Here is an 11,621-nt window from a genome sequence, read left to right as displayed (position 1 = left end):
GAATTCTTGCCAAAATGTACAAGATGTGAGGTCAAAGTACTAATCCCAAACTATCACCTAAACTTTATGCAGTTGTGAAGATCTGAAATTATTTGTAGTCAGGTGCAAGCTATCTAGATGTAACTTTACCTAAGGAGGCAAGGTGGCGTTATACCCAGAATGCTTACAGATGACAAAATAATGAGCTCTCCACAAATGCTTTACTTCTTATGGCTGCAGGGGCAGTATTGAGTCGCTTGGATGAAAGGTGCCCAGAGTAAACTGCCTGCTCCTCAGTCCCAGTTGATAATATATGCATATTATTATTAGTATTGGATAGAAAACACTCTGAAGTTTCTAAAACTGTTTGAATGATGTCTGTGAGTATAACAGAACTCATATGGCAGGCAAAAACCTGAGAAGAAATCCAAATAGGAAGTGGGAAATCTGAGGTTGGTTGATTTTCAACTCATCGCCTATCGAATATACAGTGGGATATGGATCAGTTTGCACTTCCTACGGCTTCCACTAGATTGTCTGATGCCTCTACTGTGAAGTGGAGACAGGAATGAGTCAGGTCTACCATGACCTGACCATGCTCTGACCATGCGCGTTCACATGAGAGGGAGCTCTGTTCCATCACACATCTGAAGTCAATGGAATTCTCCGGTTGGAACGTTATTGAAGATTTATGTTAAAAACATCCTAAAAATTGATTCAAAACATCGTTTGACATGTTTCTACTGACTGTTACAGAACTTTTTGACATTGTCTGCTTTTAGTGACCGCGCCTCCTGACTTTGGATTTGTTTACCAAACACGCTAACAAAAATAGCTATTTGGACATAAATGATGGACATTACCGAACAAAACGAACATTTCTTGTGGAAGTCCTGGGAGTGCATTCCGACGAAGATCAGCAAAGGTAAGTGAAGATTTACAATGCTATTTATGAGTTTTGTTGACTGCACAATTTGGCGGGTAACTATATGGCTTCCTTTTGTGGCTGAACGCTGTTCTCAGATTATTGAATATTGTGTTTTGCCATTAAGCTTCTTGAAATCTGACACAGCGGTTGCATTAAGAACAAGTGTATCTTTAATTCTATGTAAAACATGTATCTTTCATCAAAGTTTATGATGAGTATTTATGTTATTTGACGTGGCTCTCTGCTATTTCTCAGGATATTTTGGAGGCATTTCTGAACATGGCGCCAATATATATATGAACTTTATCGAACAAAACATATATGTATTGTGTAACATGAAGCCCTATGAGTGTCATCTGATGAAGATCATCAAAGGTTAGTGATGAATTTTATCTCTAGTTCTGCTTTTTGTGACTCCTGTCTTTGGCTGGAAAAATGGCTGTGTTTTTCTGTGATTTTGCAGTGACCTAACATAATCGTTTGTGGTGCTTTCGCTGTAAAGCCTTTTTGAAATCGAACACTGTGGTGGGATTAACTAGAAGTGTATCTTTAAAATGGTGTGAAATACTTGTATGCTTGAGGAATTTTAATTATGAGATTTCTGTTGTTTGAATTTGGCGCCCTGCACTTTCACTGGCTGTTGTCATATCGATCCCGTTAACGGGATTGCAGCCATAAGAAGTTTTAAGCAGTAGGGTTTAAGGGGAAATTTGAGATTGAAGTTTGAAGAAAACCTTTATTAAAAATAAAGGTGTTGAAGTTTGAAGTTCAACACTGTTGTTTCTTTTTGCATATTCCCTTGTATAGAAATTGTAATTTTTAGTAAATTATCCCAAGTATATTGAGGTAACTATTTGCATCAGCTTTTTAAGTATAGTTGTCAGTATATATTTGAGTAGTAGGAACCCAATTTAAATACATTTTACTAACCTGAGTACCATAAGTAACTGAGCAAAAAACATTTGTAGATTAAACATAGAATATCAATTACGATACTAAGTAAATTCAGCAAATTAAACATACAATATTAGTTCTATAACTGATTACATTAAGTATATAAAACTTATAACATTAGTTCTGGGACTTGAAGGACTTAAGCAGGTAACTAAAAAAACTGTTCTGAACCTGATAAAATTAAGTTAAATGAAAGGAATTTGAGATCCTGTTTGCACTTAATACATTTGAGTTTGTAATGCACTAAAAGCGAAGTATATTATACTTACAGTTTTTTTCAATTGTTTAAGCACAATTTTGAAAACAGGGCCCGGTTTGTCAAAACACTACACACAATTAGCACAACCCTACACCAAAGTAGCACAACACTTCAGATCATTTGCAAAATGGAACACTTTTGTCAAAACTATACACGACTTCATAAAAAGAATATTTTGTTACCATACGAAACACACACTTTTCATATGACTTCAATCTTTTTGAACCAGTTACACACTGCTGTTGCTAACCTAAAACACTTTTAGCAAGTCTAATTGTCAGTGATTAGAGTAGTGTAAATGAAGTACATAGAGAAAGTGCAACTATACAAACACTACACAAGACCAACGCTGCAGACTGAGGAAAATATCATTTATTTCTCTCCATATACCCAAATCAGTCAACATGTCAACATGGAGAATCACAACAAAACATGTCCCAGTTTTCATGCTACTACAGTAGTGTGCATAACACTGTTAGCTCAGCAAACAGACAAACTTAAAATACTGTATCCAGTACAGGTTACAATTACAGTAAATAACAACAACAACAAACATAAAAAATAATCAGAAAAAAACTGACAATATTGTACAGAAAATACTACAGTAAACATACTATACATTATCTCTTCGCCTAGCTGGATCTGGCCAGAGAATTTCATCAACATCACAAGAAATATCGTCATTAGCAAGACAACGCGGGAAGAACCGTCTTGAATGTCGAATCCATCCTTGCACAGCTGCGCTGTCGACTTGGTCACAGGCGTCCTCCATGGCCTGAATGAGGGGTACCTGAGCCTGGGGCTGGAGATCGTAAACCTTCCACCGCCATGCAGAGAAAAACTCTTCGATAGGGTTTAGAAACGGAGAGTATGGTGGAAGGTATAGTACTGTCAACTGTGGATGGTGTTGAAACCAGTTCTGGACCAAAGCAGAGCGGTGGAATGACACATTGTCCTAGAAGACCGTGTATTGCATCTGGTGCATTTCATTACCTACTGTGACGATGTGGTGCAATCGGTCCAAAAATGCGAGAATGTGAGGTGTGTTGTAAGGGCCCATTTTGGCATGATGGAGGACAACCCCATGCTGTGAAATGGCAGCGCAAAGGGTGATGTTATCCCCACGTTGCTCTGGGACATTGATTATAGCCCTGTGGCCAATGATATTTCTGCCTCGCCTTCTTGCTTTTGTGAGGTTGAACCCTACCTCATCAGTATACAGTATATGAATTCATGCAGGATTTCCTCAGCATCCATCTGCAAAACTCCCTGAAATACAGTGAAAGACAAGATTGTGTAGTTCAGGATAGGTCTAGTATACAGTCAATGTAAAGAAGTCCTGTGTGCAGTATGCAACATCACAGTGCTAAAGTGAACAATACAAACCTCCACATACTCATGTCGCAGCCGTTTGACCCTCTCTGAATTCCGCTCAAAAGGCACTCGATAAAGTTGTTTCATTTGAACCTGATGTCTTTTCAGGATGCGTGCCAGTGTTGACTGAGAGACCTGATGGACATTATTGAAAATGGCATGGTCACTGATAATGTTGGCTTGTAGTTCTCTGAGCCTGATAGCATTATTGGCCAAAACCATGTCTATTATCTCTCTCTCTTGTTCTTGCGTGAATATGGGCCCCCTTCCTCCTTGTCGTTCCCGACCCTCAATCCTATGTAGAGAATAATACATGTAACTTACTGTACAATGTCACAGGAAGGGGTATCACAAGTGCGGATATGGTGCATACAATAAGTGGCTGATTACTGTAACTGTAGACAGATCTTCTTTTACCTGTTTTCCTGTCGAAAAGTGACATTATGACAGATGCCACTGTATATCTGCTAAGATTTGGCTGAACTCTCAGTCCAGCCTCCCTCAGCGTCAATCCGTGGTTCACAACATGGTCCACTAGTGTTGCATGAATGTCATTTGATAAGTTTGGTCCTCTTCTTCTTTGTGCACATTCTCCTCCTGCTTCAGGTCTTCCTCAACCTCTGACTCTGACTCGGCCTCTGCCTCGGCCTCGGCCTCTGCCTCTTCCTCTATCTCCTTCTCTGTGTACTCCTCCTCTCACCCTCACTCTTCTTCTGACTCCTTCCATTTTGGTTGAAGGCAGGTGAACCTACCTCCTGCATTTTTATAGTGCTTAAACCTGATTGGTGTGTCTACAATTTAGCAATCATGTGTTTGTGCACCTGATGGCTGTGTTTAACAGATTGGCTCATAGGTGTGGTAATTTGACAGTCAGTGCTTTTGAATTGCAAGGAAGTGACATTATGATATACTTCTGTGTCTGATGTATACAAGTGTGTTTAGTGTTTTGCAAATCACTGTGTGTAATGTTTTGCAAATAGTGTGAAGCTGACAATGTGCTTACAGTTGTGCAAATCTAGCCTTGTGTTTTGCTCCTTGAGTGTAAGGTTTTGCTAATTGTGGGAAAAGTTAAATTGTAGTGTGTCAGCAATCGTAAAAAACTGTAAATGATCCTCCTTATTGGATTTACTTAAAAGGCTGATGCAAATAGTTACCTCAATTTTTTTAAAGTAAAAGGGGCACAATATGTTTTACAGTGTAGTAGTGTTTTACATTTGTCACATCCGTGTGTAGTTGGCGTGTATAAGAGCTAATCATTTGATGGTTTGTGTGTATAGTTTTGATGCAAAAACACCATTTTGAGGAGAGTTAAAATAGTTTTGAATTAAGTGTTTGGTTTTGAAAGAGATGTGTGACGTTTTGCATGTTGTGTGTGTGTTTTGTGTGTAGAGTCTAGAGAAAAGGAGCCATAGTTTCAGAAATCATGTGGAAGCAATGGTCAAACTGTAATACACTCAATAACTTTCCTGACTTCATTATGATCTTTCCCAAAAAATGGTGGTGTCAGCCAATTGTTAACACTTTACCTCTTTATCTTCTGAATACCCCTAAAGCTATCCTTATTGATATGAAGTGCAATAACTTGTGGGACAAATAAGGAAGGAGAAATTGGGCATCCTTGTTTCATTCCGAGTCTAATGTCGAATCTCTGTGATGTTCCATGGGATCATTTAACAGAGCTGTTACTATTATTGTAAAGTGTCTTAACTACACTTTGAAAATGTTGACAAAAAAAAATATTAAAAAAATAAAGCTATCTTCCATTGTGATGAGTGCGCTGAGAGTCGGGAAGCAAGTTCAGGGAGTGAGTGTTTTAATAAATAAAAGAACCAATGAACACAAAAAACAAACAACGCACCAACATGAAAACACCCAAGGAAAGAACCCAAGGGAGTGACAGATATAGGGAAGATAATCAAGGAGGTGATGGTCCAGGTGAGTGTCATGAGGCGCAGGAGCGCGAGACGATGGTGACAGCTGTGCAGGATAATCAGCAGCCTGATGACCTAGAGGCCGGAAAGGGAGTATAGGTGACATTCATAACGTGCTCATTGTAGTCTATCAAGACCAATACTAGTCGAATATTATTACATATGTCTTTATATATATTTTTCCTTATTTAACTAGGCAAGTCAGTTAATAACTAATTATTATTTACAATGACGGCCTGCCAAAAGGCCTCCTGCGGGTATGGGGGTTGTGATTAAAAATATAACATTTAATACAAATATCGGACAAAACGCACATCATGACAAGAGAGACACCACAACACTACATAAAGAGAGACCTAAGACAACAACATAGCATGTCTGACCTTCATAAAACCAGACTGGGTATCATCAATGATTTGGTCAAAACCTTTTTTAAGTCTTTCTGCAAATATAGATGCAAGTAGCTTTCCATCATTGTTCATTAATGTGATTGGTCTCCAATTTTCTAACATCATAGAATCTTTGTTTGGTTTGGGGATTACAGAAAATAGGCCTTGTGTCATAGAAACAGGCAGGACCCCTAAATCATTTGCCTCCTTAAAAACATTAAATATAAATTCAACAATGTCCTCCTGAAAATATGTATAGAATTTACAAATAAAGCCATCATTCCCTGGAGATTTGTTCTCTTTTAACTTGCTGATACATTGTTTTATTTCATGAATAGAAAACAATTCATCACAAGACTTTTGGAAGTCTTCATCTGTGAATTTTGCATAGTCTTTGACAGTGTCTAGAAAGACAGATATGTCACTAGTAGAACAGGCATTACTGGTGTAAAGATTACCATAGAATTCTGAAACATATTTTGAAATATCTTTGGGGTTTTCATTTTCTTTGCCATCTATATTAAGCTTATGATGAACAGAGGTAAATTCAGAATTTTTTCTCTCCAATTGTAAAAGTATTTGATTTTTTTCACCTTTCTCCCACCATCTTGATCTGACAAATGCCCCCTTTGCTCTCTCTTCATACATTCGGTACATTTCCAGTTGTAAAGAAAATAACTGACCCTTTCCTTCATCAAGGTCCTCCATTGAGATTAGAGAAAGTATTTCCTTAATAAGTTTCTTACGTCAATTTTTTAAAATTCAGCCATTTCTTTACCTCTCTTCATGGATGTTCATCTTATTTCATACTTCATTAATTCCCAATATTTTCCAAAAGACTTAAATAGTTGGGCTTTCCTACAATTTTCTTTTATAATATCTTTGGCATCCATCTTGAAATTATCATCTGCCAACAGTCTACTATTGAGTTTTCAAATAACTCAGATTCGATGTATTCACTTCAGAGCCACTAATGTTTAAAGATAAGAATATAACTTTATGATCAGTAAGAATTTATGGTTCAATGGATACAGTGTTATCTGATTAATTAGAAATCAACCAGAAGTACATTCTTGACTGTCTGGACATGTCCTTGTTACTCCAAGTGAATTCCTTTTTATCAGGATATTTTTATCTCCAAATATCGACTAATCCAAGACCAAGACATAGGTTATTAAACTCAGGATTAACAATGCTGGATCTGTTAGGAGGGGGATATCTGTCAATCATCACATTAGATACAGAATTAAAATCTCCATCTAAGATAATTTTGATATTCTGAAATACACCGATAACTCTATTAGAGGTCGACCAATTATGATTTTTCAACGCCGATACCGATACCGATTATTGGAGGAAACAAAAAAGCCGATACCGATTAATCGGACGATTTAAATGTTTTTTATTTGTAATAATGACAATTACAACAATACTGAATGAACACTTATTTTAACTTAATATAATACATCAATAAAATCAATTTAGCTGCAAATAAATAATGAAACATGTTCTATTTGGTTTAAATAATGCAAAAACAAAGTGTTGGAGAAGAAAGTAAAAGTGCAATATGTGCCATGTAAGAAAGCTAACGTTTAAGTTCCTTACTCAGAACATGAGAACATATGAAAGCTGGTGGTTCCTTTTAACATGAGTCTTTAAAAAAAATATAACAATTTTTTTTTTTTTTTTTTACATTTTTTTTTTTTAGGGGTGGATCAGCTTAATATTGCAGAAAGAATGTTGCTTCCAATGTAATTGTCTGCATCATTTCCAATCCCCCATATTTTTTTGGGTAAATATATATATCCATACACGTATGCATACATATACACATATATACATACACATACCTATATAGACATACATACTTTTTAAAAGAGTATACCTTTATTATTATTCCCCGCAAACCCTACCACCGATCCCCCAATTGGAGTAAACTGATAAACATTTCTGTTTTTACCTTCAATTTATACATCTTATACACATTTTACAGACACAGTCTACTTTATAATAGTTCTCTCTTGTTTGTTCTTAGTCCTTCCTCTATTTCTGTTGTCCATCCAGTTTGATTTCCACTTGTAACTGTGCTATTTCACAAAGGCTCCGCACCTATACACATTTCACAGATCCCGTATGCCCTACATTGTTTATCTTGTTATTAGTCCCACCCTTCAGCTCCACTCAACCCTTCCCATCTATCTTCCAACATCATCCATTTCGGATTTTTATTTGCCATATATTTTTCAACTGTGCTGTGATGCTTCACAAAAGATTTGAATCTTCCTATTCTCATAGCTTCCACGGATTGTAAATTAAAAATAAACATTTTTGCTAAAATAATTATTATATTATTGATTGATTGACCATGGCTTTTCAAATCCCCCAGTATTGCTATCTGTAGCGTTAGTTCTACGCAAATGTTGCAATTCTTCAACCATTCCTGGACCTGTGACCAAAAACGAGCTACATACGGACAATACCAAAATAAATGATCTAATGACTCTGCCTCCTCACAGCAGAATCTGCAGAGCTGGGAAGATTGTATCCCCCATATATATAACATTCTATTAGTTGCAAGAATTTTGTACAATAATTTAAATTGAAAAATTCGAAGTTTTGAATCCGGCGTTGTTTTGCGTATCAATTCATAAACCATGTGCCATGGAATGGGTACATCGAAAATCTCTTCCCAACTATTTTGCAATTTATATGGCACAGCTGTCAGTTTTTTGGTCCTTAAATTAAATTGGTATATGTTTTTATTTATCACACTTTTCTTTAACCATTTATGTTCTTTAATATAGGGCCGACATACAAGTTCCTTACTTTTTTCCCCTTCTACTTGCCTCTTCCATTTTTGTGGTAATGCTGCAATTAATTGGTTGTAATTTTGGGTAGAGCAGACATTTCTATATGTCTGTGTTAGCTGCATGTGTGACATTACTCCACCAGTCCTATTTATGATATCATTCACAAAAATTATACCTTTTTTAAACATTTCTTCGATAAATACAGTTTTTTTATCAATTACTATATTTGAATTTAACCACAATATTTGTTGTACTATTTGTTCCGTCCTTTCAGGTGGATTAAACTGAAATTGCAACCAACTTTCTAAGGCTTGTTTAAAAAATAAAGATATTTTGGAGATTATTTCCTTTTCAAACAACCGAAAGTGAACAGGTGTAATCTGAATAAAGGGAAAAAGGCCCTTCTTGAACATAGGATGAGACATTCGTACCAATCTACTAGAGAACCAGTTTGGATTTAAGTATAACTTTTGTATGACTGATGCCTTTAGTGAGAGGTCTAATGCTTTAATATTTAATAATTTCTGCCCTCCGAATTCATATTCGTTATATAAATAGGCCCTTTTAATTTTATCTGGCTTGCCGTTCCAAATAAAATTGAATATTTTTTGTTCATATAATTTAAAAAGCAGGTCACTAGGTGTAGGCAAAACCATAAGCAAATAGGTAAACTGTGATATGATTAAAGAGTTAATCAGGGTGATTTTCCCACAAATAGACAGGTATTTTCCTTTCCATGGTAGCAAGATCTTATCTATTTTTGCTAACGTTCTATAAAAATTTATTGGAGTGAGATCATTTCTTTCTTTTGGGATTTGTATACCGAGTATGTCCACATCTCCGTCAGACCATTTAATTGGTAAACTACATGGCAATGTAAAATGTGTATTTTTTAGTGATCCAATACGTAATATGGTACATTTATCATAATTTGGTTTTAATCCAGAGAGGATAGCAAATGTATCTAGATCCTCTAAGAGGCCGTGGAGAGACTCTAGTTGTGGTTTTAAAAGAAAACATGAATCATCAGCGTACAATGACACCTTAGTTTTTAGGCCCTGGATTTCTAATCCCTTAATATTAATGTTTGATCTAATTTTAACAGCTAACATTTCGATGGCAATAATAAATAGATATGCCGATAGTGGACAACCTTGTTTTACTCCTCTAGATAGTTTAAAACTTTCTGAGATGTAGCCATTATTTACTATTTTACACCTAGGGTTACTATACATAATTTTAACCCATTTTATAAGAGATTCCCCAAAATTGAAATATTCTAGGCATTTATATATAAACTCCAGTCGTACTTTATCAAAAGCCTTTTCAAAATCAGCTATGAAAACCAGGCCTGGTGTCCCGGATATTTCATAGTGTTCTATTGTTTCCAGTACTTGCCTTATATTATCTCCAATGTATCGTCCATGTAAAAAACCTGTCTGATTAGGATGAATAATATCTGACAAAACTTTTTTTATTCTATGCGCCAAGCATTTTGCTAGGATTTTTGCATCACAACACTGAAGTGTAAGAGGTCTCCAATTTTTTAAATGGACTGGATCTTTATATATACCACTTGGGTCCTGTTTCAGTAATAATGATATCACACCTTCTTGTTGCGTGTCTGATAATCTATCATTTATATAGGAGTGGTTAAAACAAGCTAATAATGGTCCTTTGAGTATATCAAAAAAAAAATTGTATACTTCCACTGGTATGCCATCCAGTCCTGGAGTTTTCCCATCCTTAAAGGCCCCAATTGCCTCAAGTAGTTCCTCCTCTGTAATTAGGCCTTTACATGAGTCTTTCTGTACAGATGTTAATTTTACATTATTATTAGGGAAAAAATCCATACAATTAGTTTCAGTTAGTGGAGATGGAGGAGCCTGAAACGAAAACATATTCTTAAAGTACTTTACTTTCTCTTTCAAAATATCATTTGGTGAATCATGCGTGACTCCATCATTTGTAACAAGTTTTAATACGTTTTTTTTGGTAGCATTTCTATATTGAAGATTGAAAAAGAATTTGGTGCATTTTCCCCCATATTCCATCCAGTTCGCTTTATTTTTATAATATATTACACTTAACATGAGTCTTTAATATTCCCAGGTAAGAAGTTTTACGTTGTAGTTATTATAGGAATTATAGGACTATTTCTCTCTATACCATTTGTATTTCATTAACCTTTGACTATCGGATGTTCTTATAGGCACTTTAGTATTGCCAGTGTAACAGTATAGCTTCCATCCCTCTCCTCGTTCCTACCTGGGCTCGAACCAGGAACACAACGACAACAGCCACCCTCGAAGCAGCGTTACCCATGCAGAGCAAGGGGAATAACTACTCCAAGTCTCAGAGCGAGTGACGTTTGAAACGCTATTAGCGCGCACCCCGCTAACTAGCTAGCCATTTCACATCGGTTACACCAGCCTAATCTCGGGAGTCGATAGGCTTGAAGCACAGCGAAGAGCTTCTGGCAAAAAGCAGGAAAGTGCTGTTTGAATGAATGCTTACGAGCATGCTGCTGCCTACCACCGCTCAGTCAGACTGCTCTATCAAATCATAGACTTAGTTATAACATAATAACACACAGAAATACGAGCCTTAGGTCATTAATATGGTCGAATTCAAAAACTATCATCTCGAAAACAAGACGTTTATTCTTTCAGTGAAATACGGAATCGTTCCGTATTTTATCTAACGGGTGGTATCCATAAGTCTAAATATTCCTGTTACATTGCACAACCTTCAATGTTATGTCATAATTACGTAAAATTTTGGCAAATTAGGCGGCCCAAACTGTTGCATATACACTGACTCTGCGTGCAATGAACGCAAGGAAGTGACACAATTTCACCTGGTTAATATTGCCTGCTAACCTGGATTTCTTTTAGCTAAATATGCAGGTTTAAAAATATATACTTCTGTGTATTGATTTTAAGAAAGGCATTGATGTTCATGGTTCGGTACACATTGGAGCAACGATACGCACCG

The sequence above is a fragment of the Salvelinus namaycush genome, chromosome 26 (assembly GCF_016432855.1).
Source record: "Salvelinus namaycush isolate Seneca chromosome 26, SaNama_1.0, whole genome shotgun sequence".
NCBI lineage: Eukaryota > Metazoa > Chordata > Actinopteri > Salmoniformes > Salmonidae > Salvelinus > Salvelinus namaycush.
This window is presented reverse-complemented; position numbering follows the sequence as displayed.